Here is a 20,406-nt window from a genome sequence, read left to right as displayed (position 1 = left end):
TGTCCCTTCCCCTCTCTCTCTTTGTACTCTCTCTCTCTCTGTCCCCTCTCTCTCTTTCTCTCTCTCTCACAGTCCTCCCTCTCTCTCTCTGTCCCCCTCCCCCCTCTCTCTCTGGCTCCCCTCTCTCTTCCCCTTTCTCTCTCCCTCTGTCCCCCTTCACTCCCTCTGCCCCCTCTCTCTCGGCCCCCCTCTCTCTCTCTGCCCCCTCTCTGTGCCCCCCTCTCTCTCTGTCCCCTCTCTCTCTCTGTCCCCTCTCTCTCTGTCTGTCCCCCTCTCTCTTTGTGCCCCCTCTGTCCACTCTCTCTCACTCTCTCTGCCCTCCCTCCCTCTCTGCCCCCCCCTCTCTCTCCCCTTTCTCTGTATCCTCTCTCTCTCTCTGTCTCCTCTCTCTGCCCCCTCTCTCTGTCCCCCCTCTCTCTCTGCCCCATCTCTCTCTCTCTCTCTTTCTGTCCCCCACTCTCTCTGTCCTACCTCTCTCTCTGTCCCCTCTCTCTCTCTCTGTCCTCCCTCTCTCTCTCTGCCCCCTCTGTCTCTCTCTCTTTGTGTCCTCTCTCTCTCTGTGTCCCTCTCTCTCTCTCTCTCTCTGTCCCCTCTCTCTCTCTTTCTCTCTCTCTATCGCTCTCTGTCTCCTCTCCCTATCTCTCAGTCTCCTCTCTCTCTATGTGTCCCCTCCCTCTATCTGTGTGTCCCCTCCATCTCTCTCTTGCCCCTCCATCTCTCTCTCTCTCTGTCCCCTCTCTCTGTGTGTCTCCTTTCTCTCTCTCTCTTTCTCTGTCCCCTCCCTCTCTCTATTCCCCCCCCCATGTGTCCTCTCCCTCTCTATGTCCCCTCTCTCTCTGTCCCATCCCTCTCTCTGTGTCCCCTCCATATCTCTCGATCCCCGGTCTGGGTTTTGGGGGCCCTCCATGGTTCTAGTCATGCCTCTGGCTGTGGGTACTGTGTACAATCTGTCATACAAGAAAAGGGTTGCACCTGGGCATACTCTTGTAAATTCTAATGCTTGACTGTTACAAGAATGTGGCTGCATACAGTCATGTAATTGTATGGTAGGCTATACATGGCACCTGGGGCTTCCTTGGTGTAAAAAAAAGCTTGCATTGTTATGCTCGGCATATTTCATGCCTCTCAGTGTCTGTATGCATTAGGCCTAGGGCACTGCTCCCTGTGACTGCTAATCTGAAGAGATTTGGAGTAAGACCTGGTGATGTCACAATTGTATTACTTACTGTCACTCTTACTGGAGGTTCAACTTAGTTGAGGTAGTCAAGACTTTCGTCTACCAAGAAGACTTCCCCCACACATAGGATCTCAGCACAAAACAAGGCATGGTAGGTCTCTCTCTCTCTGTCCCCTTTCTCTCTCTGTGTGCCCCCCCTTTATCTGTGAGTCCCCTCCCTCTTTCTCTATGTCCCCACTCTCTCTCTCTGTCCCTTCTCTCTCTCTCTGTCCCCTCCCTCTCTCTCTGTCCCCTCCATCTATCTCTCTGTCCCCTCTCTCTGTGTGTCCCCTTTCTCTCACTCTCTCTCTGTCCCCTCTCTCTCTCTGTCCCCTCCCTCTCTCTGTGTGTCCTCTCCCTCTCTCTCGATGCCCTCTCTCTCTATCTGTCCCCTCCCTCTCTTTAAGCATCTCTCTCACACCCCTCTCTCTGCCCCCCCTCTCTCTCACAACCCCCCTCTCTAACACACACACAACCTCTCTCTCTCTCACAGCCTCCACTCTCTCTCACAACCCATTCTCTCTCCTCTCTCTCTCTCTCTCTCTCGCACAAATTGCCATGTTGGCACTTTGCAACACAAAACCAACCTATTTATTTCAGTTTGGGCACTCTGGCTCAAAAAGGTTCGCCATCACTGGTCTAGGCTATAAGAAGATTGCCAGGATCCTGAAAATGAGCTGCAGCACAGTGACCAAGACCATACAGCGGTTTATCAGTTTAGCAGGACAGGTTCCACTCAGAACAGGCCTCACCATGGTTGACCAAAGACATTGAGTACACATGCTCAGCGTCTTATCCAGATGTTGTTGTTTGGAAATAGATGTATGAGTGCTGCCGGTATTGCTGTGGCCCAGTCTCCCTTGGGAGTTGGCAGTATTCCAACATGATAATGACCCAAACACACCTCCAAGATGACCACTGCCTTGCAAAAGAAGCTGAGTGTAAAGGTGATGGACTGGCCAAGTATGTCTCCAGACCTAAACCCTATTGAGCATGCGGGGTATCTTCAAATGGAATGTGGAGGAGCGCAAGGTCTCTAACATCCACCAGATCCGTGATGTCTTCATGGAGGAATGGAAGAGGACTCCAATGGCAACTTGTGAAGCGCTGGTGAACTCCAAGCCCAAGAGGGTTAAGGCAGTGCTGGAAAATAATGGTGGCCACACAAAATATTTAACACTTTGGGCCCAATTTGGACATTTTCAATTAGGGGTGTACTCACTTTTGTTGCCAGCGGTTTAGACATTAGGGATGAGCTGAACACCCCCCCCCCCGGTTCGGTTTGCAGCAGAACATGCGAATAGGTAAAAAATTTGTTCGAACATGCGTACACCGTTAAAGTCTATGGGACACGACCATGAATAATCAAAAGTATTAATTTTAAAGTCTTATATGCAAGTGGGGTCCCCCCAAAAATCCATACCAGACCCTTACCTGAGCACGCAACCTGGCAGTCCACAGGAAAAGAGGGGGGACGAGAGAGTGCCCCCCTCCTGAACCGTACCAGGCCACAAGCCCTCAAAATGGGTAGCCCCCCAAAGCACCTTGTCCCCATGTTGATGGGGGCAAGGGCATCATCTCCACAACCCTTGCCCAGTGGTTGTGGAGATGACATCATAATCCCCCTTCCACCAAATAATTTGTACCAGTGACGAACCGAAAAAAATAAAAAAAATAAAAGCTGCACGCCGCCACCAATCCACCTCCATGGGAGGCAACCACCGTAATGACTGTCCTCTCAGGTGACAGTTCTTTTATAACTGAGGGCAGGACCACGCGGTTACGTCCCCGGGTGACCCCGCCCCCTCTGACACACAGGGACATTCCCAAGGCTTCCCCATTGCGTCAGGTCCGTGGGAGCGAAAGAAGAAGAAGAATGGACTCCGTGGGACATATTCAAATTTTTTATTTTTAATAAAGGTCTTGTCCTAAGTCGTGTCATTTTTACCATTTTCACACTTTTTTTGTGAAATGGTAGGGGTACATTTGTACACCATTACCATTTCACACAGTGGGGAGGCTGGGATCTCGGGTCCTCTTGTTAACAGATAGCCGACCAGCTGCTACAGTTGTACTACGTCGGTAGCATAAACAGCCACTAGGGGGCGCTTGTGAGCATGATCGCTCGGGGGACACGGAGAACCGGCAGCTGTGTGTGTAAACACACAGTTTCCGGTTCTCGGAGCAGTGACCTGACAGATCGTCTGTTCATACAGAGTATGGACAGTGATCTGTTAGTTTCCCTGCACAGTCCCATACCCCCTTCAGTTAGAACACAAACTAGGATACATATTAACCCCTCCCCTGCCCCCTAGTGTTAACCCCTTCACTGCCAGTGACATTTTTACAGTAATCAATGCAATTTTAATCGCATTGATCGCTTTATTAATGCCAATGGTCCCAAAAATGTGTAAAAATTGTCCGATGTGTCCACCATAATGTCGCAGTCACGATAAAAATCACTGATTGCCGTCATTACTAGTAAAAAATAAATATTAATAAAAATGCCATAAATCTATCTCCTATTTTGTAGACGCTATAACTTTTGCGCAAACCAATCAATATACGCTTATTGCATTTTTTTTAAGCAAAAATATGTAGAAGAATATGTATCGGCCTAAACTGAGGAAAAAAAATGTTTTATATATTTTTGGGGGATATTTATTATATCAAAAAGTAAAAAATGCGTTTTTTTCAAAATTGTCTCTTTTTTGTTTATAGCGCAAAAAATTTAAACCGCAGAGGTGATAAAATATCACCAAAAGAAAGCTCTATTTGTGGGAAAAAGAAGAACATCAATTTTGTTTGGGAGCCACGTCACAGGACCACGCAATTGTCAGTTAACACGACACAGTGCCGAATCGCAAAAAGTGGTCTGCTCTTTGGTCAGCCAAATGGTCCAGGGCTTAAGTGGTTAAAGGGGGCTTCCAGATTCAAATAAACCCCCCACTCGCAGACCCCCACAACCACTGGGCAAGGGTTGTGGAGATGAGGCCCTTGTCCCCATCAACATGGAGACAAGGTGCTTTGGGGGGCTACCCATGTTGAGGGTATGTGACCTGGTACGGTTCAGGAGGGGAGGGCACTCTAGCGTAACACTCTCAGTTGTCACCATAGGACAGGAAGTATGATGATGTCAAGATTATCAGATTTAAATGAAAAGGTGAACAAAAAACGTGTGCAGCCACAACATTTAATGACCAGTAAACTGCAATATTACCAATTTTGTTCTTGGGTTTAGATACGCTTTAAACAAGCCTAGTAGGAGATTTCATAATATGAAACTTGTCATTTAAGTTCACATTAGACTGTCACATTTGCTACTTTAATGAAAGGAAATATCAAGCAGAAAGGTGACATTGGAGACATAACCTTTATCATAACACCTATTAACATATATGAGCATCCGTAGAGCTTCTGCACACAAATATCCAAGCATGGGCTCTAATTCTGCTCAGCATGCAAAATCCAAAAAGGATGTGTTAAGTAGATATTTCAAAGTTTGCAAAATGCCTAGGCTTTAAATGTCATTGAGCATGTACATTTTTCCCTTCACCATTAGTTATGGATGACTCAACTGTGATTTTTCTCAGATTACACATCTACTTTTCCTTTTATATGTCCTGCTCATCAATTTAATACCAAGAAGGAAATGGTGAATGGCTTTTATTATGTAATATATATTACAGTACAGAATATGATTTAAGCTATAAAGCTATAAGTGTAGAAATACTTAAAGGGTTGCCACAAAATATTGCAATGTCCTAATTTAACATCAATAATAATAATAATACCAATAATAATAATAATAATATGTATTATTAATAGTAGTAGTGCTCAAAAGCAAATTAGGCAACAAGATTTTTTTTAGAATCCAATGAGATCAATTCTCTTGTGAATAAGCTCCCAAAAATGTAGTCTTAGGCTGTATTCACACACAATGGACAGCTGCCGGAGAGGTAAACCGCAGCGGTTTCCTGTCTGGCAGCTGTCTGTTCTGGCTGCCGTAGGGACTCGGGAGCACTGTGGGGCACAATTTAGCACATGACACAGCTCCCTTTTTTCTCATTTAACTTTATTTGAAGTGTACAAAAGTACACTTCATTCATGTCACTGTACAGCAGCGTGGTGCGCTGTCTGTGCTGCTGTACAGTGACATGTGATCCGGTATGTTGCCCTGCTATAAAATGCATCTGCATTGCAGTGTGAATAGGACACACTGAAAACAATTGTTTTCTGTTTGTTCTTGCACTGACCAATGTTTTACCATATTGTGAAATGCTGGTCACTGCACATAGTGTGAATATAGCCCTCATTTCAGACCTACCCCTTACATTTAGAGCGACTGCACTTTCAAGTGCACTTGCCGTGCAAAGTGGCTTTGCCTTTCGTAAATAACCCCCTTAGTTTGCAAAAGGATTTTCATAAGTATTCATAAGAAATGCTTGTATTTACCCATTTTTAGAGATGTTTGCATCTCAGTACTACTGATCTCTTTCAGCCTCATTCAGCCATCTACTATCTAAGTACAATTCCCCCATCATTGACAGCCCATTATTGCTTTGGATCAGCTTCTTGGAAGTGAAAGGCCTGAGCCATGCCTGTACAGCGTGGGGTTGATTTACTAAAACTGGAGAATGCAAATTGAACTTCAACTGGTTCAATTAATATTTGACAAAAACCCTGGAAGCTGATTGGTTTCTGTGCAGAGCTACACCAGATTTTCCATTCTCCAGTTTTAGTAAATCAACCCCTATGGGTCAGCACAGCTATCTATAGTGTCTACCAAATGAGCATGCAGGATGAGTGCCTGAACATGGACCTTTATGGCAGATTCCTCAGGTATAATTTTAATAAAAGCTACAGATTTAAATTGATTGGATTCAACTTTTACTTTTACATTAGCATGTTAAAACATATATGATATTTAGTGACTGGGTTTAGATCTACTTTAGGATGCCTGGATTTTTATCAAATTTGCCTAGTCAATGATTTTTGGCCAACATGTGAAATTGTGGTCATTTTTTGCCCTTGGCTTTATAGGGTTTAATAGAAGAGTTGTAAGTGAGCTGCATGCACAGAGAGATGCAGTCAATATACGGGCTTATTTTTAATCCTGCGTTCATAGGTTAGTCACAAAAACATAATTTATAATTTTTCGAAATCTGATATTTTGCCTGAAATAACTATTAACATTTATAATACCCCAATACTTGAAAGTTCTCGGTTTTCTACTCAGAGGCAATAATTGTTTTTGCCCGCGTATTAAAATCTTCCATCCACACACAAACTACTGCCTGCTGTCTTCAACCTACAGAAATTTGACTTTAGTTCACAGCTTTCTTGTATGATACGATATAATTAAAATGATAGTTAATGATCTCTCTGGTGCTTTGACTCTTGTAAAAACCTGCTTTGTTGGCTTTCAGTGGCACCATTCCAGTCTATCGTAAATTCTTCTGCTCTTCTCTTCTACCCCCTACCTTTTCTGTTATTAATAAAATGCTATTCCCCTTTGCAGGTGCCCAACTGGCTGCCTATTTCACACAAAGAATATGGTTTCACATTTTTTTCACAAAGTCATTCCAACCTAACATCACCACCACGTATGTCTTCATTTATTTAAAGCCCCCTCTACACGGTGCATGAACTTTTCTACTTACATCCGGTTATTTACTTACACTTTTATTTGGAAGATTATTTGGAAGATCTCTCAGATGTATCTCTCTCCTTTCCAGAAATACTCTCTGCCAATAGAGAATCTATGACCTTTCAAATATTCTGATAATGTCTTAAAATGTACCTTCTGATAATGTCTTAAAAATTACATAGGACCACCCCACAGGAACTGGAGAACTGGAACTGGTAGCAATCAAGTAGAGTTTGCCCAGAGTAGGTGGGTCCGCTGGAGAAGCTGTATGCTATTAGGTTCCAGCCTGCTTAACCACGTACCGACCACCACATGCCAATATACGTTGGCACAATGGCAGCAGTGGACAAATGGGCATACCTGTATGCCCTCTTTAATTTGGGTGCTTGTGCGTACCGCTTCCTGCGTGACCGTGCCTGTAGGTCCCACGGACTTGATGTCTGCCAATGTCTTGCGATTGTGTTACGGAGTGGCAGAACGAGGAGATGCCTATGTAAAGAAGACATTTTCCTGTTCTGCCTAGCAACATGACAGAGATCTACTGCTCCCTGCCATCGGCCTAAACTGAAGAAAAAAATTGTTTTGTTATATATTTTTGGGGGATATTTATTATAGCAAAAAGTAAAAATGATTGCTTTTTTTTCAAAATTGTCGCTCTTTTTTTGTTTATAGCGCAAAAAATAAAAAACACAGAAGTGATCAAATACCACCAAAAGAACGCTCTATTTGTGGGAAAAAAAGATGTCAATTTTGTTTTGGTGTAATGTCGCAGATCTATGCAATTGTCAGTTAAAGCCACGCAGTGCCGTATTGCAAAGAGTGCTCTTGTCAGGAAGGGGGTAAATCCTTCCGGGGCTGAAGTGGTTAACTGCACACTGCTTCTGACAGTGAAGGGCCTCTCACCTGGCTGCATTTTACTTGCATAACTATGTTGGCCTCATCTGGTGTCATCTCTATGATCCCCATAACACCTTTACTGTCCAAAATGCCAGTGAAACAACAGGTGTTTTATCATCATTATTTTTTATGAATTATGGCTTATATAAATATGAATACATTTAACCACTTGACCTCCATAAGATTTACCCCCCTTCATGACCAGGCCATTTTTGCGATAGTTTATCCATGTAAAATCTGTCTTTTTTTTCCACAAATAAAGCTTTCTTTTGATGGTATTTGATCATCTCTGCATTTTTTATTTTTTGCACTATAAATAAATAATAAAAAAAAACAATATTTTTTACTTTCTGCTATAAAACATATCCAATAAAAAATGAACAAATCTAATTTCTTCATCGATTTAGACCAAGATGTATTGTGCTAAATATTTTTGGTAAAAAAAAAAAAAATCCAAATAGGCATATATTGATTGGTTTGCATAAAGGTTATTGCATCTACAAACTCTGGGGTATTTTTATTTATTTTTTACTAGTGATTGTGGTGATCAGCGACTTATAGCAGGACTGCAATATTGCTGCGAGCATTCTGACAGTAACTGACACTTTTGACACTGTTCAGGAACCAGTAACATTAATACAGTGATCAGTGTTAAAAATATGTCACTGTACTAATGATACTGGCTGGGAAGGGGTTAACACCAGGGGTGATCAAATGGTAAACTATGTGCCTAACCAGTGTTTTACTATACTGTGTGAGGTGCTTTTACTAGGAGAAGAGTTGGAATGTATTCCCTGCTTTGCAGGGACACAAACTTCATCCCTTTGCCCCGTCAGAACAGCGATCTGCATTGTTTACATAGGCAGGTTGCAGTTCTGTCTCTCTGCCTGATAATCGGCTGGTGCTGGCGTACATAGGGTCCCCGGCACTCGCTGATCAGCTTCCATTGTGTGTAATTACAGCAGTAGCGAGCCAGCGTCCCATCTGGAAGTGCGGAATCATGTATATATGTGATCCTGCACACAGCTGCTGCCCTGTAGCAGTAAAACTGCTATAGGGCAGTTGAGAAGTAGTTCATTTAAATAAGCAAATAACTGATTAAAATATACAGCATTGTAGCATTATAGTGCATTACAGTGCTAACCTTGGAGCACAAAAAAAGTAACAGGTTAATTATCGGCTAAAGAAAAATTAATTTCATAAGAAGGAGGCCTTTCATTGATAATATATAAGATATACTACTCTGCTTTATCCTTTAATGGAAGTTCAGTTTGCTAAACAGTTCCTATATGTCAGAAATAGGGATGAGCTTCGTGTTCGAGTCGAACGTACGTTCGACTCGAACATTGGCCGTTCGGCCGTTCGGCGAATTCCGAACGTTTTGGCCGTTCGCGTCAAAATTCGAGTGACGCGCGCGCGGACCACAATGCACTGCGTTGGCGCAGTGCATTGCTGCCCGATGATTGGCCAAGCATGCACTGTGACCCCGCATGCTTGGCCAATCGCAGCGCCGGCAGCGAGGAGAGCCATGATTGGCCACAGGCATCCTGCCTGTGGCCAATCATAGCTCAGGCTGTGTAGTGCACGCCCCACACTATATAAGGCCGCCTTTAAGGCGGCCTCCTGTAGTGTGTTACTTTGCATCTGAAGCAGTGGGTGTTCTGTGTACCTTCAACACAGTACACACCAATCGTTTTTGGCTGATTTCCTATCTTGCTGCTGTGTAGTGGTTGTTGTCTGTGCCCTGACTGCAGTATACACCACTATATTCACCTCACCTATATAGCTAGTGATCTAGCTTTAACCACTTAACAACTGCCCATTGCCGATTAACGGCTTCAGGGCGGTTGTTTAACTCAGAGAGGCCGTTAATTAACGGCCTCCCAGAATTCTGCTCTCGCGTGCCCCGAGGTGTGCGCACTCGAGAGCATCCGTGACCGCCGGGTCCATAGGACCCGGCGCATCACGGTAAACGGCCGCTCATAGCGGCCGTTTACCACGTGATTGCTCCGTCAAATGACGGAGTGATCACTTGGAAACAAACCGGCGTCATGTTATGACGCCTGTTCCTCCCTCCCCTTTCTGTACCGATCGGTACAGCGGAGGGGAAAGAGATCGGTGTCAGCAGCGATGTGGGCTGCATCTGCAGTGCCCACATCGCTGCTCACCGAATTTAACCCCTCAATTCCCTGCCAATACTCTGCAATACCAGTGCATACTCTGCAGTACCCTGCCATTACTCTGCAGTACCCCGCCATTACTCTGCAGTGCAGTACCCCGCCATTACTCTGCAGTGCAGTACCCCGCCATTACTCTGCAGTGCAGTACCCTGCCATTACTCTGCAGTGCAGTACCCTGCCATTACTCTGTAGTACCCCGCCATTACTCTGCAGTGCAGTACCCCGCCATTACTCTGCAGTGCAGTACCCCGCCATTACTCTGCAGTGCAGTACCCTGCCATTACTCTGCAGTGCAGTACCCCGCCATTACTCTGCAGTGCAGTACCCTGCCATTACTCTGCAGTGCAGTACCCCGCCATTACTCTGCAGTACCCCGCCATTACTCTGCAGTACCCCGCCATTACTCTGCAGTGCAGTACCCTGCCATTACTCTGCAGTGCAGTACCCTGCCATTACTCTGCAGTGCAGTACCCCGCCATTACTCTGCAGTACCCCGCCATTACTCTGCAGTGCAGTACCCTGCCATTACTCTGCAGTGCAGTACCCTGCCATTACTCTGCAGTGCAGTACCCCGCCATTACTCTGCAGTGCAGTACCCTGCCATTACTCTGCAGTGCAGTACCCCGCCATTACTCTGCAGTGCAGTACCCTGCCATTACTCTGCAGTGCAGTACCCCGCCATTACTCTGCAGTACCCCGCCATTACTCTGCAGTGCAGTACCCTGCCATTACTCTGCAGTGCAGTACCCTGCCATTACTCTGCAGTGCAGTACCCCACCATTACTCTGCAGTACCCCGCCATTACTCTGCAGTGCAGTACCCTGCCATTACTCTGCAGTGCAGTACCCTGCCATTACTCTGCAGTGCAGTACCCCGCCATTACTCTGCAGTGCAGTACCCTGCCATTACTCTGCAGTGCAGTACCCCGCCATTACTCTGCAGTACCCCGCCATTACTCTGCAGTGCAGTACCCTGCCATTACTCTGCAGTACCCCGCCATTACTCTGCAGTGCAGTACCCTGCCATTACTCTGCAGTACCCCACCATTACTCTGCAGTGCAGTACCCTGCCATTACTCTGCAGTGCAGTACCCTGCCATTACTCTGCAGTGCAGTACCCCGCCATTACTCTGCAGTACCCCGCCATTACTCTGCAGTGCAGTACCCCGCCATTACTCTGCAGTGCAGTACCCCGCCATTACTCTGCAGTGCAGTACCCCGCCATTACTCTGCAGTACCCCGCCATTACTCTGCAGTGCAGTACCCTGCCATTACTCTGCAGTGCAGTACCCCGCCATTACTCTGCAGTGCAGTACCCTGCCATTACTCTGCAGTGCAGTACCCTGCTATTACTCTGTAGTACCCCGCCAATACCCCGCCAATACTCTGTAATACCCTGCCATAAATTGCCATACCCAGCCATACTCAGAGATACCCAGCCATACTCGGTGATACCCTGAAATACCCAGCCATAGACGCCCCCCACCCCTCACCGCCCTCCGGTGCTTCTACCAACTCGCCAGTACGATCAAAGCCAGAATCTTTTTTTTATTTTTTATTTCAGGCTTCCCAGCCTAGAGGTGAGATGTGGGGTCATATTGACCCCCCAGATTTCACTGTAAAGAGGACCTGTCACCCCATATTCCTATTACAAGGGATGTTTACATTTCTTGTAATAGGAATAAAAGTGATCAAAAATATATTTTTGGGAAAAAAAATGTCAAACTAAAATAAATAAAGTAAAATGAACAATAAAAAAATAAAATAAAAATTAAAGCGCCCATGTCCCCATGTGCTCGCATGTGCCACACATGTGAGGTATCGCCGAGAATGTTAGAGCGAGAGCAATAATTCTAGTCCTAGACCTCCTCTGCAACTCAAAACATGTAACCAGTAAAAAAATATTTAAAGCGTCGCCTATGGGGATTTTTTAAGTAGCGACGTTTGGCGCCATTCAACGGGCATGTGCAATTTTGAAGAGTGACATGTTTGATATCTATTTACTCAGCATAACTTCATCTTTCACTTTATGCAAACATTGGGCTAACAAGTGGTTAATAATAGAGCTTGCAGTCAGTAGTGTTAGGAGATAGTGCGTGCTGTCTGCGTGCTCTGTACCCAGTACATACCGCTATAATATAGGGCAGGCCCCTACTTTCAAACATCCAACTTACAAACATCTCCTACTTGCAAACGCAAGGAGACAGCAGCAAGTGAGATGAAAAAAGATGGACGACAAAACAAATTATACAGGGGTGATAACCCTTCCCTATGTTTTCCAAAAAGCTTAAAGATAGTTTTTTTGACTGGAGCTACACTTTAAAAATGTACCGGTTGAAAATGACAAACAGATTCAACTTAACACAACAAACCTACACAGTCCCTGTCTTGTTTGCACCGCCTGTATACTGCTGTTCTGAGTATATAGGGCCTGGGGGCCACACGCATTTCCTTTTTTTAATATGGGTACGGGGTTCCCCTTAATATGCGTACAAGACCCAAATAGGCTGGTAATGGGCAGGGAGGGCTACCCATGCCATGTTTCTCAATGATTTTCAACCATATTGCAGGAACCAGATATAACATTAAAACCGCAAGCAGTTTTAAATGGTGTTATTTCCGTTTAATGTCATTTTGTGCAGGGACTGTTCTAAACACGGGAAACACGTGGCACTTCACAGGCATACTACAGACACCCCGCAGGCACCATATTTAAAGGAATATTTCACTTTTTTTTTTCACTTTAATCGTCATTAAAATCAGTGCTCCCGCCAAAACGGTAGTTTTTAAAACTTTTTTTTGCAGTGACCCATGTCCCCTGAGGCAGGAGGCAGGTCGCCAAACCCTTTTTAGGACACTATCTTGCATATTAGCCGTTAAAATGAGCACTTTCCAATTCGAACGTTCGAGTCCCATAGACTTCAATGGGGTTCTAACGTTCGTACCGAACGCGGGGGTCGTTCGCAAGTTCTGGTGCGAACCGAACCGGGGGGTGTTCGGCTCATCCCTAGTCAGAAACCATGAATCAGACTGAGACTGACGTACAGTTAAATCACACTTGTTTAATAATAATAAAAAAAACATAGTCAGAGTTCAGGAACCAGAACAGACAGTCAGACAAGCCAAAACGTCAGGGAGCCAGAGAACAGCGTAGTAGAACAGCAAGCAGGATCTGGAGCCAGAAGGAATGTCAGCCAAGCAAGTCTTTAACAGGAACACAGGAGAGCATCTCTAGAGATGAGACCAGGGCGAAGGCAGAGATCATCTGGGCTGGACGGCTTAAGTAGGCAGGACCGACAAGGATGATCAACGGGTGAGTCACTGTGGAGAGATAGGAGCTGGCAATTAGCTGACAGCTGAGCGGCCAGCTCAGAGAAGGAAGGGCTGGACTCAGCCCTGACACTATGCCACCTGAAAGTGTTGTAGGCATGGCAAGTAACACCCGTTCGGAGACTAGTGTTATTTAAATCAGAATCCTTCTACAATGCATCATGCAACTGTAGATTTTGATGGGAAAAAATAGGCTCTTTCTTCACTATTTTCAATAAAGGATTGCAAATTATTAGAAATACTGTATAGTTTAGTTGAAGCCAGCAGTGTGCTTATTAGATTACACAGAGTTCAGCTTTAGAAAAAATATACATACTTTGTGATTTAGGATTATCATGAACCTAAACCATCTCTAGCCTGGTCCTCCAAACATGTCATTACTATGGAAATCAAAATATTGGAACCTGGGCAGTAACAGATGATTTACCTTTAATAATCTAATCTTTAAAAGAAAAACAGAAAAATGATGATAGGATTGACTTAAAAAAAAAAAAAGAAAAGAAAGCAATTGCATAATATGTTGCTTTAAATGTTCCTAGTCATTTGTGACATTGATCAATGAGTCTCTGTGGTAGGCTGTCTCATGTGGAAGGTCAGAGTTTTTCCTGTAAGTGATTTTAGGCATAGCTTAAGTCACATTCCCTTAAACACAACAAACATGATCAGAAGAGAATATTACACAGTCTGCTGTGTTAACAGCAAAGATCTGGGTTCATGTATTGACACAACATATAATGATAAAAACAGACATGGGGCTTTAGTCATAATTTCGTTATTTGGGCATGCACTTCTCTGTATGCAAATCGCTCTTGTACCTATACTCTCATAGCTGTATATATACTGTATATAGATCTAAGGTAAAAATGAACATCCTCTTATTTACTTCCTTTTCTTTTAAGCAGGTAATTGTCCTATTTTTATTAAGTAAATACCATCAATAGTAATTAGGTGCTCCACCACTAATAGTGGTATGGCTTCCCACTTCCTAAATCCTTGCCTAATCGAGGGTGGTATAGTGATTGGCCACCAGAAGCACCTGAGATAGCAATATAACACTTCCCAGAAGGCTGTGTTTTAGTACTAATTGTCCAAAGTATCTCGCTATTTCCATCCTGGGTCTGATTCAAGTTTTTGGGACATGGGAGAGAAACTTGGGGCATGTATGCACATTCATGAGATCTAGTGGCTTGTTATCTGGAGACAGCTTTGAAAATCAAGAATAGACAGCTGACTCCCCATAACAGTAGATTCAAGATGGTGGCATGGAAGTAGAGCCACAGAAGAGGAACTTTGGCTGCAAGGAAGATAACAGAATTCCATGAACTAGTAACTATGTTATTTTTTTGTTGTTTTTCTTTTCATAGTATACAGGGACACTTAAAAAGCGGCTTTATTTAGCTTTGCTGTAGAGGGAAGGTCCTCCTAAAAACACCAGGGTGGATTTAGTGAAGGCAAGTAGATTGTGCACCTTGCAAGTGTAGCGGATGACATTTGGGACCAAATGTCACACGCTTTATAAATTTAGTTTTTGCCTCGGGACCTTACAGTACTGAGGGTTAATTGTGTAGGTAAGACTTAACACCAGTCTAGCCAGGCCATGATTGATGTTTTGCCTGGTCATGTGAACGGTGAGGTGCACATGACAGGCGAGAACCAGGCTTGGTTGGATGTTTTGGTATGGCCCTCTCGGAGCCAATCAGTGGGAGTGCCGGACCCGCTGAGGAGTCTGGGAGGGGGTACTTAAGCAGGTGTGCGTCATGTGTTTGGGGTTGCGGAGTGGTTCGAGAGACCCGTGTGGTCTGTTCTAGTTCCAGGACCGGGGTAGCCCCATGAAGGGTCCTGGTCACGGGGTGTTTGACATCCCGCAGCATGTTCCTGTCAGTGGCCCCTGTTAGATCCGACTGGTCTGGGGTAGGGATCCGTCTGTTCCCGGGTCTCAGAACCTGCCGGGCCAAGGCGCTGTAAGTGAGGGAGGATTCAGAGTGTCCAGGGTGTGCTCTCAGCTTGGAGGGGCACCACAGCTCGTGCTAGTGACCGGGGGGGAGGACTCTTCGTAGGAGGGGTCGACAAGTGGCATCCTGAGAAGTGCCTGATTACTGAGTTGGGAAGGACATTGACGAGTCCACACTTTTCCAGTACCTCAAAGGAAGCGGGAAACGTTCCGGGTACAGTCGGAAAAAGGTTCCTGTTTATCTTTGGTTGATTGTTCAAGTTTGAGTCAACGTGCTGACTGCCATGACCTCTGGCTAGAGGTCTGTTCAGCCTTGAAGTACCCAGCTGCGAGTGGCTACTCTCTGGGTGGAAATAGAGACTTTGTTAAACCTGCAGTTCAAGGTACCTGAGTTCTTCACCCGTGCCCTCTGTTCCCAAAGAGACTGTGTTTTGTGAGAGTTCTACTGCAAAATAAAACCTTTTGAAAGGACTTTATCTGTGTCAGTGTACAAGTTGCTGGGTATCAACCCTGGGAACCCCTAGACACGGAGGAGCAGGCCAGGAGAAGGTAACCGTTAAGCCCATTCAGTCAAGGCTGCCCTGCAACGGATTATGGTTGCTACACAAGTACAGTTGCATTTTGCAAGTGCAGTTGCTCTAGAGCTTAGTAAATTAGATCAGGCTTCACTTTGCAAAGAATACCCGATCATCATCAAGGAAAATTAAAAAAAAAAACTTTTTTTTTTTTTTGCTTGCACATGATTGGATGATGGAATTTAGCAGAGCTTCATCTCATTTACTAAGCTCTGGAGCAACAGCACTTTAAAGTGTATAGACTATTTGTCTTTAGTTAATCCACCTCACCGTCTCCTTTACAGTAGTGTGGCAGCCTGTTGGGCCCCAAAGGCTAGTTGGACCCCCAGGGACAGGAGGGGCTAGCATTTTACCTCAGTGTGAGGTCTTCGGCAATAGTGGAGAGATGAGTACAGATGAGTGCCAGTCACTTTTAAATGCGAAACAATGGGCGTTTATTAACTATAACTATAACCCAACGCTCCATGGAGAGAGGGTAAGGGCACAGTACACTCATGAACTAGTAGACTAGCAGAAAAGGCAAACAAAAGCACTTCCTGTCTTCACAAATAGAGAACCATTAAAGCGGAGGTCCACCCTAAAGTGGACCTTCCGCTCATCGGAACCCTCCCCCCCTCCGGTGCCACAATCGGCACCTTTCAGGGGGGAGGGGGGTGCAGTTACCTGGATAATCCAGGTAACTGCACCCACTTCCGGGATAGCTCTCTGCGGAAAGGGGCGTAACTTATGCCCCTTTCCGCAAGTGCCCCGCTGCCTGCTGGGAAACACACAGATCCCAGAGGCAGCGGGGACCATTCTCATTGCGCAGCGCGGCTCGCGCATGCGCAGTAGGGAACCGGGAAATGAAGCAGAAAGGCTCCATTTCCTGATTCCCATACCCAAGATGGCGGCGGCAGCACTCGAGTGTCGATCTAGAGATCGGCTTCGGGTGCCGACATCGCGGGCGCGCTGGACAGGTAAGTGTCACTATTTTAAAAGTCAGCAGCTGCAGTATTTGTAGCTGCTGGCTTTTAAAAAAAAAAAAAATGCAGAGTCCCGGTGGACTCCCGCTTTAAGCCAACATGGCACGCTGTGACTGTAGCTCCTGACAGTAAATTACATATTAATTCAGCTTCCAACACCGTTGGCCGTGTGTATGCTCCATCAGTGTTTTGCTGGCCGGATTTCAGCCAGCAAAAGATTGAAAGCATGTTCCTATCTGAAAATGCGATCGTCTGTGGCAATTCCGACGTGCAAAATTCCTACACGTGCTCGGAAACAATTGTGTGAACTCGGCATAAGAGAATTAAACAACCAAACACATCCCTGCCCTAGACAGGAGGCCCAGGGAAGAAATGACTCGCCAAGGTCAATCCCTGAATATTTATACCTTCTACCAGCATAAACCACTGGCAGTAAGCCTCCTTGGAGTGGGTAAAGGAGAGATAAATATTCCTAGCTCCCACTAGTGCAGCTTCTCACATTATTGTCAGAGGCAGCAATGGCAGCAGACAGAAACTAGCAGTAACTAAAGTCTAGGAGAAACTCAATGTGGATCTTTAGTCAAAAAATTAAGTCCTGTTAACTTCAGACTGGCCCTGTTTGCAGATATAACTAAAAAACATTAAAAGTAAGTGTCTATATTACTTAAAATCCATTAGGGCCCCATCCGACCCTGCTCTGCACAGCTTCAGTTGTCCTTCATTCTTGGCACTGTGCCAATAATCACATAGCGACTAGGATGCCATGTGCAGGAAGCTGTCATATTCACGACAGCCTCCCAGCACAAAACACCCCAATGTGAACACTGGCATCTTTCTGTACCACAACTTAGAGTTGGTCTTAACTACTGCCAGTTTGCTTATCTGTAAACTGGCAGTAATTCTTTAAAGTAAAAGTAAACACTTTGTTTGAAGCTGTACCTCCAGGTAAGCCTATAATAAGGCTTACCTGTAGGTGCAGTGAATATCTCCTAAACCTGCAGGGTTTAGAAGATATTCACACTGCATGCAGTCGGTGACTTCACCGTCTCATGCGCGCTGAAAGGAAGGTATAACTGTGCCATCGATTCAGAGCTCCATGCCGTGGTCTGTGACTTTTTGGAGGTGCACAGCCAATCAGATAGCCGAAGAACGTGAACCCAGAAGGAGTTCACCTGGGTGAAGATGTAAGTGACAGTCAGTGGTGACAGCACGGTGCTGGAGGGCTTCATTCTAAGTTAAGTATTTCAGGCAATTATTCATGACCGGGACCTGGTGATCGGATATGTACGATCAAAGCCCAGAGATGCTACATAGGGTTTAGGTCTGGAGACATGCATGGCCAGTCCATCACCTTTACCATCAGCTTCTTTAGCAAGGCAGTTGTTGTCTTGGAGGGGTGTTTGGGGTCGTTATCATACTGGAATACTGCCCTACGGCCTAGTCTCAGAAGGGAGGGGATCATGCTCTGCTTCAGTATGTCACAGTACATGTTGGCATTCATGATTCCCTCAGTGAACTGTAGCTCCTCAGTGCCGGTAGCACTCATGCAGCCCTAGACCATGACACTACCACCACCATGTTTGACTGTAGGCAAGACACACTTGTCTTTATACTCCTCACCTGGTTGCTTCCACACACGTTTGACACCATCTGAACCAAATAGGTTTATCTTGGTCTCATCAGGTCACAGGACATGGTTTCAGTAATCCATGTCCTTAGTCTGCTTGTTTTCAGCAAACTTTTTGCTGGCTTTCTTGTGCATCATCTTTATAAGAGGCTTCCTTCTGGGACAACAGCAATGCAGACCAATTTGATGCAGTGTGCAGCGTATGGTCTGAGCACTGACAGGCTGACCACCCACCCCTTCAACCTCTGCAGCAATGCTGGCAGCACTCATATGTCTATTTCCAAAAGACAACCCTTGTATATGACGCTGAGCACGTGTCCTTAACTTCTTGGGTAGACCATGGCAAGGCCAGTTCTGAGTGGAACCTGTCCTGTTAAACAGGTCTTGGCAATCTTCTTATAGCCCAGACCATCTTTATGTAGAGCAAAAAAAAATGTTTCAGATCCTCAGAGAGTTCTTTGCCATGAGGTGCCATGTTCAACTTATGAGAGAGTGAGAAAGATAACTCCACATTTAACACACCTGCTCCCCATTCACACCTGAGACCTTGGAACAGTAATGAGTCACATGACACTGGAGAGAGAAAATGGCCTATGGGACCCAATTTGGACATTTTCAAATTTACACTGATATACAAGCTGTACACTCACTACTTTACATTCCAGCAAAGTGTAATTTATTCAGTGTTGTTACATGAAAAGATATAATAAAATATTTACAAAAATGTGAGGGGTGTACTCACTTTTGTGAGATACTGTATACTGCATTATATATATATATATATACAGTGGTGTGAAAAAGTGTTTGCCCCCTTCCTCATTTCCTGTTCCTTTGCATGTTTGTAAACACAAAATGCAATTTGTAAATGAAGGTGTTTATTATTAAAGGTGAAAAAAAATCCAAACCATCATGGCCCTGTGTGAAAAAGTGATTGCCCCCCTTGTTAAAACATACTATAACTGTGGTTGTCCACACCTGAGTTCAATTTCTCTAGCCACACCCAGGCCTGATTATTGCCACACCTGTTCACAATCAAGGCATCACTTAAATAGGAGCTGCTTGACACAGTAAGGTCCACCAGAAGATCCTTAAAAGCTACACATCATGCCGAGACCCAATGAAATTCAGGAACAATTGAGAAAGAAAGTAATTGAGATCTATCAGTCTGGAAAGGGTTATAAAGCCATTTCCAAAGCTTTGGGAATCCAGCGAACCACAGTGAGAGCCATTATCCACAAATGGCGAAGACATGGAACAGTGGTGAACCTTCCCAGGAGTGGCCGGCCGCCCAAAATTACCCCAAGAGCGCAGCGACGACTCATCCAAGAGGTCACAAAAGACCCCACAACAACGTCCAAGGAACTGCAGGCCCCACTTGCCTCAGTTAAGGTCAGCGTTCATGCCTCCACCATCAGGAAAAGACTGGGCAAAAATGGCCTGCATGGCAGAGTTCCAAGGAGAAAACCACTGCTGAGCAAAAAGAACATCAAAGCTCGTCTCAATTTCTCCACAACACATCTTGATGATCCCCAAGACTTTTGGGACAACATTCTGTGGACCGATGAGACAAAAGTGGAACTCTTTGGAAGGTGTGTGTCCAAGTATATCTGACGTAGAAGGAACACTGCATTTCATAAAAAGAACATTCTACCAACAGTAAAATATGGTGGTGGTAGTGTGATGGTCTGGGGCTGTTTTGCTGCTTCAGGACCTGGAAGACTTGCCGTGATAAAAGGAACTATGAATTCTGCTGTCTACCAAGAGATCCTGAAGGAGAATGTCCGACCATCTGTTCGTGTACTCAAGCTGAAACGAACTTGGGTTCTGCAGCAGGACAATGATCCTAAACACACCAGCAAGTCCACCACCGAATGGCTGAAGAAAAACAAAATGAAGACTTTGGAGTGGCCTAGCCAAAGTCCTGACCTGAATCCTATTGAGATGTTGTGGTATGACCTTAAAAAGGCCGTTCATGCTCGAAAACCCTCTAATGTTACTGAATTAGGACAATTCTGCAAA

General features: G+C 45.1%; 1 long non-coding RNA gene across 1 annotated transcript in view; it reads right to left on the bottom strand.

The window, feature by feature from the left end:
* Nucleotides 1-20,406, bottom strand: part of LOC143990245 (uncharacterized) — a 46,434-nt gene that overhangs the window by 23,274 nt on the left and 2,754 nt on the right. The window lies entirely within an intron of this gene.

This window comes from Lithobates pipiens, unplaced genomic scaffold (assembly GCF_037356315.1).
Source record: "Lithobates pipiens isolate NorthernLeopardFrog02 unplaced genomic scaffold, aLitPip1_a1.2 Scaffold_18, whole genome shotgun sequence".
Lineage (NCBI taxonomy): Eukaryota > Metazoa > Chordata > Amphibia > Anura > Ranidae > Lithobates > Lithobates pipiens.
The sequence above is the reverse complement of the archived record's forward strand: the minus strand, read 5'-3'. Positions and strand labels throughout refer to the sequence as shown.